This window comes from Sinocyclocheilus anshuiensis, unplaced genomic scaffold (assembly GCF_001515605.1).
Source record: "Sinocyclocheilus anshuiensis isolate Anshui unplaced genomic scaffold, SAMN03320099.WGS_v1.1 scaffold773, whole genome shotgun sequence".
Taxonomy (NCBI): domain Eukaryota; kingdom Metazoa; phylum Chordata; class Actinopteri; order Cypriniformes; family Cyprinidae; genus Sinocyclocheilus; species Sinocyclocheilus anshuiensis.
The window spans coordinates 20196-26195 of NW_015539930.1; positions in this window are offsets into that span (position 1 = coordinate 20196).

Consider the following 6000-nt stretch of genomic DNA (forward strand, 5'->3'; position numbering starts at 1 on the left):
TATATTGAATTTGCATTTGCATTTGTTGGACATCTAAGACAGACTAAAGTGAAACATTTCAAAAATGAAAAAATGAAAGCAGTCTTTTGAGTTTGTAGGATGTGACAGTTTTTTGATCTAGAGGACTCTTTTTTCTGTCTTTGGTTCATGTTTAGGTCATCAACTCAGTACGGTTTGATAATGAAAACAGGGTAACTGAACAGAACAAAGTACAGTTCTGAGACTCACAAGTTATACTAAGTCAGCAAACACCCTCATTAAAAAACATGTGTTAAGTGGAGAAGATACTGGAGCTATTCTTCATTAAGACTCTTACAGGGTAATTTCAAGTAATAATGAACAAAAGGAGGTGCTTTACAGCTCATTTGCCATTATGGTGTAACGTCCTCTAATACTCCAGCTCATGTCATGTCACCATGAAACCCATCATTAAAGTCGTCAACAGCAATGATTGGAAAATGACCCAATGACATCCTCAGTATGAAACACACATTTCATGTCATCAAATGTGTGAAGTCTGGCCGTAATCAACCTGTCATGTCTTTTCAAGTGGTCATATGCTCCCATGTCACGGTTACACTGAGCATGCATTGCATTGGTATTACTTTTTTGATGAACAATGACCCATGGTGGCCCTCGCTGAAACTGCAGTCTAGTTGTTCATAATGGGCATCTCTCTGTCCTTTATCCTCTTCCTCTTATTTATTCATAACACTGCACTTAATCCACCAGGACGTCAATGATGTTCTTCAGTGAGGTCAACAACAGATCAGCATGAACGCTCCAGCAAGGAAGATTATTTATTTATTATTTTTTTTGGTATTTTATAGAGAGAGACCAGGAAATGGCTTGAGCCAATGTCACATTGGTAGAGTTTGAGGGGTGCCAATACAGTTGCTAGCGAATTTACTGTAAAATAACTTTTTTCTTCTTTTTTTTCTTTCTAAAAAAACATGCTTCTTTTAAAGATTCTTTCCACATAGTAACAGTTCTAGTTAGAACTATATTGTCCTGAAGAACCGTTGTATGCTTAAATGGATCTTTGTGTTTGAATTTTGGGTTCTTTATTCCCACCTGTTTGCTTTTTAAACCTGTAACTGTCGAAAAATAATTTCAAAGTGACCTCTTTATTGATTTTCAGGACCTCAACCACAGACTGTCAATACACTCAACAGGTACTTGATATTATCCTTAAAATGTCTATAAATGTTCAATTTTGAATTGTAACTCGTTTGCTCAAACATGTCTTTTTTAATACAATAATAGAGGCTACAATGTATTATAAGACCAGACAGATAAGGGGCAACAAGCATAATATTGATAAAAAATATTTTTTAAAATGAATGTAAATAGACTTAATGAAAAGGTTCTATATAGCGCTTTCACTGATGCCAATATCTTAGAGGGTGACCAATGGCCAATGACCAACTGTTTTATTTAAAACATTATTTATTTGTTTTAACTTTTCATTTTTATTTTTAATTATTTGCTTTTCTATGATCTCCAAAATCAAAGAAAGACAAAAAACACTTTCAAAATACAACCTGTTTCAAGCAGTCTAATACTTTCTGACAGCAGCAAAACCACAGTGAAAATTGGTCGGTCTGTAAAGAAAAAATTGTCAAGCCAAAAATTGCAGCACACATTGCTTGCTCCTTGAATGTTTCAACTGTGGATCTTTTAGGAGAACTTGCCGGTGAAATAGCTGCAAAGGATATATGACTGCACTGAACTCAATGTTCTGCCCTCATTAGGCAGGTAATTGGGCAACACATGCAACAAGGGATATAAAGGAGGAAATATACTTAGCACTGATAAACAAACAACGAGCAATTGTAATGTGCTATTACACAAACAATGGCTTGGTTTTCACACAGTACTCTACGTCAGCAAACCATGCAGTGATTAATGCTGGAGGAGCACCATTTAAATTCTCTAGTTTCTAGACATGTGATGGTTAGCTGTCAGTGTGTGCCTCAACAGTGTGCTCGACTAATATGACGAGATGAGATTACAATTCCAGCTAAGGGATAAGGATCGAAACTACAGCGGCAGAGATCCTATTTCAGATGTGCTCAGATCCAATCAACAAGCTGCAGGCCATTGTTCAAGTGGCAAATGGAGTAAACTAAATGATGGAAAAGGATCCCAATGCAAGCTTTTACATGAACTGAGCCAATTGCAAAGAGTTGCAAAAATTAACCTAGCAATGCTTGCCACAGATTAATGGCTTTGACATAGCCATCATTGGTTCTTTCTGGCTGAGTACTGTATGGCAAGCAGTTCCGGCTACAGATAATGCAAATCTCCCTATATCAGCTGCAGAGAATGTCAAACCTGCTTGAATTTGTTAGGCAAATAACAAGAATCTTCCCACCAGTATGCAGCAACTACATCTTGCATCACTGAGCCCATCCATGGTGCTCAAGAAAGAAAAAAACTCAGCGTTATATCTTCACATATGCACAGGATTCTTTAGAAAGCTTTATCAACAATGAAGAGACCTGCACAACACATTCTTACTCCAAACTTGTTACATATGGATGCTTGGTCAGGACCCCTTGGCGTCACTTTTTAACACACTGGGAACCCCTACAGCATACTTTTTTTTTTCAGTGTGCAGGGTACTTTTCAAGTTGTTGTGTCAGATCTAGATGCATTTAATTCTTTGCATGCATTTGTAAAAGTAGAAATTATTTGTATATATATTTATACTTTCATAGAGATTTTGAGCACCTAACCCCACCCCTACTCTAAACCTAACAACTTCTCAACAACATAAAACACAGGCATACCAAAATAACCAGTATAGAAGTATTAAAAACAACTTGTGTTGTATTCCAGTTGTTCTGAAGCTATATGATATGTTCATATGAGGAACACAGTGAAATTGAAGGTTTTATTGCTTAAAATGTTCCGTTAACACATTCATATCTCATTCAAAAGATAAACATTAGCATGACACAATCGGTAACGAGAAACACAAGATCCAAATGCATTTCACAATCAAACTTGACGTAATGCTTCTTCATGCAGAAATTTTTGAATGAAGACTTGGAATAACTTGGAATGTTCATGATTTTTGAATACATTTGTACCTGTAGTTGTACATGTCTGTTATATCCTTTGTTTTATATCGATAAATGGTTAGGTATAGGGGTAGAGGTTAGGTTATGTACTCGAAAAATGTCTAAATAGTGTAATGTAAGTTATGTACATGTTTAAATTGAAAATCATACTATATGTCATAATTTCAGTCCCAATATATAATTTCTTAACAACTAAATTTCCCATGCCAAAGGTCTCTCATTAAAGGCAATGGAATACCAAGGGGTCCTGACCAGTGTAATGAGTTAGGTGTGAGAACATGTCGTCTTGCATGGCTCAACAATAAGGATGGCCAGAGCAGCAGTTTTGTTGAAATCATAAATGGTAATAACTGGCTTGGGCAAGCAGAAAAAAGCCTTATTGTTGATTCTGGAGACACTTCCATGAGAAATCACAGCTGAGGATTTGTGAACTGAAGTCATGTGAATCATTTTATTAGTTATTATGACTTTTGACACTGCCATTCGGCGACCATCAGTGGTTGAATGCACTTTTTCAGACATGAATTTGATAAAGCACAAACTGTGCTGTAGGATGAAAGACATCCGTCTGGACAATATCCTCTGCATTTGAGCCAGGCAAAGGCATGAAATCTGCTGTCGTCATTTCAGGCTGGCCTTGGACAATACATACTTATTCAGACCTTGAAAATGTAAATGATTCCATTAAAAGGATTACTGCCTGTGGAATGCTGCTCGGCCAATCAAATTAGAGCATCGGAACTAACTGTTGCATAGAGCATTTTATATCCCTTCCCTTCCAATTCGATCAGCAGTAGAGAGATGTGACATCCAAACGGCCATTTCCCATTTTTGAAAAAACTCTGATACAGGCTATTATTATTATTAATAAGTATGTTTGTGGGAAAGTCAACCCTTTCACATTATGTGGCTATTATTGTTTCAGAATTGTGCAATTCCCCGAAGAAAGGTTCCCACAAAGTGTGCTGTTTCTCGAAAATGTAATGTTTTTTAATGATGTCTGGACTCTTCCTGCAGGGGTATAGGATTATACATACAAATGGTTCAATATACTGGTATCAAATACTTTCTTTGAGGAGTAACATTTCATGTTTTCACTTCAAATGTCACATTCGGAACTCTGGAATTGCTCTAATATCTTCTGTTGTGGTGCCTAAGAGAAATAAGAGAAAGTCTATATTTCTTAATCCCACATATGCCTTTTCAGATGCATGTAAATACTGCTTGACTTAATTAAGTGCTATATATGCATTTTCAATACAATACAATGAAGTGCTGTCAGCTGTTTGGATGTAAAATGTAATTCGCTAGGATTTAAAATGCAATGCCAAACTGTATTGGTGCCTCAAATATGTGCATACATTTTGAAACCATTGGCTTGTTGGTTTTGAAAAATATTGTGATTTCAAAATAGGTTATTAACATATCTATTTTACCATATAGCACAGATGAATTTCATGATTATGTTTAATTAAGTAACTTGCACTATGCTAGTTTAGCAGATTTTTTTTCCCAGTAGAGCATTAATAAAGGGGTGAATTCAAGTTGATTGGGGGTGATTTTTGCCATTGAAATGACTGGGAAAAACTGTCAATCAACTTGAATTCACACTATAGAACATACATAATTCTCATATAACCTTTATCACTCATCACACATATATGAGCAGCTGTAATGTGTACTTGCTTTTAATTAGTATCAAGATGAGAGAAAATGCAGAGGTTATTTGTGATCTAGTTCTTAAAACGAATGGCAATAACAGCCTCAAAATGTCTAGAGACAACAGCACTCATAGATATTCATATCATATATTCACTTAAAGTAGATGTTTGCATAAGATTTGAAATTCATTCAGGTTCAGCTACTGCCTGTCATTGTTCAGGGGAACAGTAAATGAACCTGACACCGGTGACACCCTAAGCAATATCAGCGCCTCTGTCCCTTCTGAACTCCTTTGATAAAATCATTAAACTGTCCACAAACTTATTTAATGCTTGGGTTTTATATTTTATGACTTGTTTGCATAGCTTTATGTTTAAAATAAACTTAAACTTTATGAGTTAAAATATGAAATGGTAGTGCTAGCAAGGCTTAATTCCTCAAATATTCTGGTTTAAAATTCATAGGCATTAAAGTCAGTGTGAAATGCTGTTTGTAATCAGTTTTACCTATGATGTATATCCAATATTAATGCAAAGAAAAATGTAGGGTAAAATTTGATTTTATTGGGAATTGACTGGATTGAAAAGTGGGACTTTACATTTCAAAATGGAGGCAGGTGGTTGTGGTGACTATCCTGAGCTGTGGCATGAAAGAAAGCAGACAGGTGCAAGTTAATTTCATGCTTGTAAAAGAATATGGCACAGGTGAATCATACACTGCAATATAATGAAATACGATATACTGTATATGTTGCTTGCAAAACAATGCATTTTTTTCAGAAAACACAGTTCATTTTGAATGGTTGCCAAAGAAGAAAGAAGAATTTTATAACCAGATGTTATAGACCTTATGTAGCTCCGCCCCTTTGCAGCACTTGGTTTGTTGTCTTCAGTTTTCCGTTTGTATTTTCACAGCGCAAAAGTACAAATTTATGAATGAATCATTGTACAAATTTATAAACGAATCGATTCATTTTAAAATCTTCCCGGTCTACTGACTTTTGTTATGACCAAACATTACAATGCACATGGTAACTTTCGTTAACTCTACAATAGGTAAATCCACTTCACTATCTAGTTACTCTTCAACAGTGATGTTATTAGAGCAGGGGTTTTCAACCTTTTAGGACATGCGCCCCCCCAAGTGTGTCTAATTTCACTCGCGCCCCCCCAACATCCAACAACCCCCCCCCCAAGTATTACTGTAGTCACACTGAATTACTTTATTAAAATTGACATAAAAGCAAATA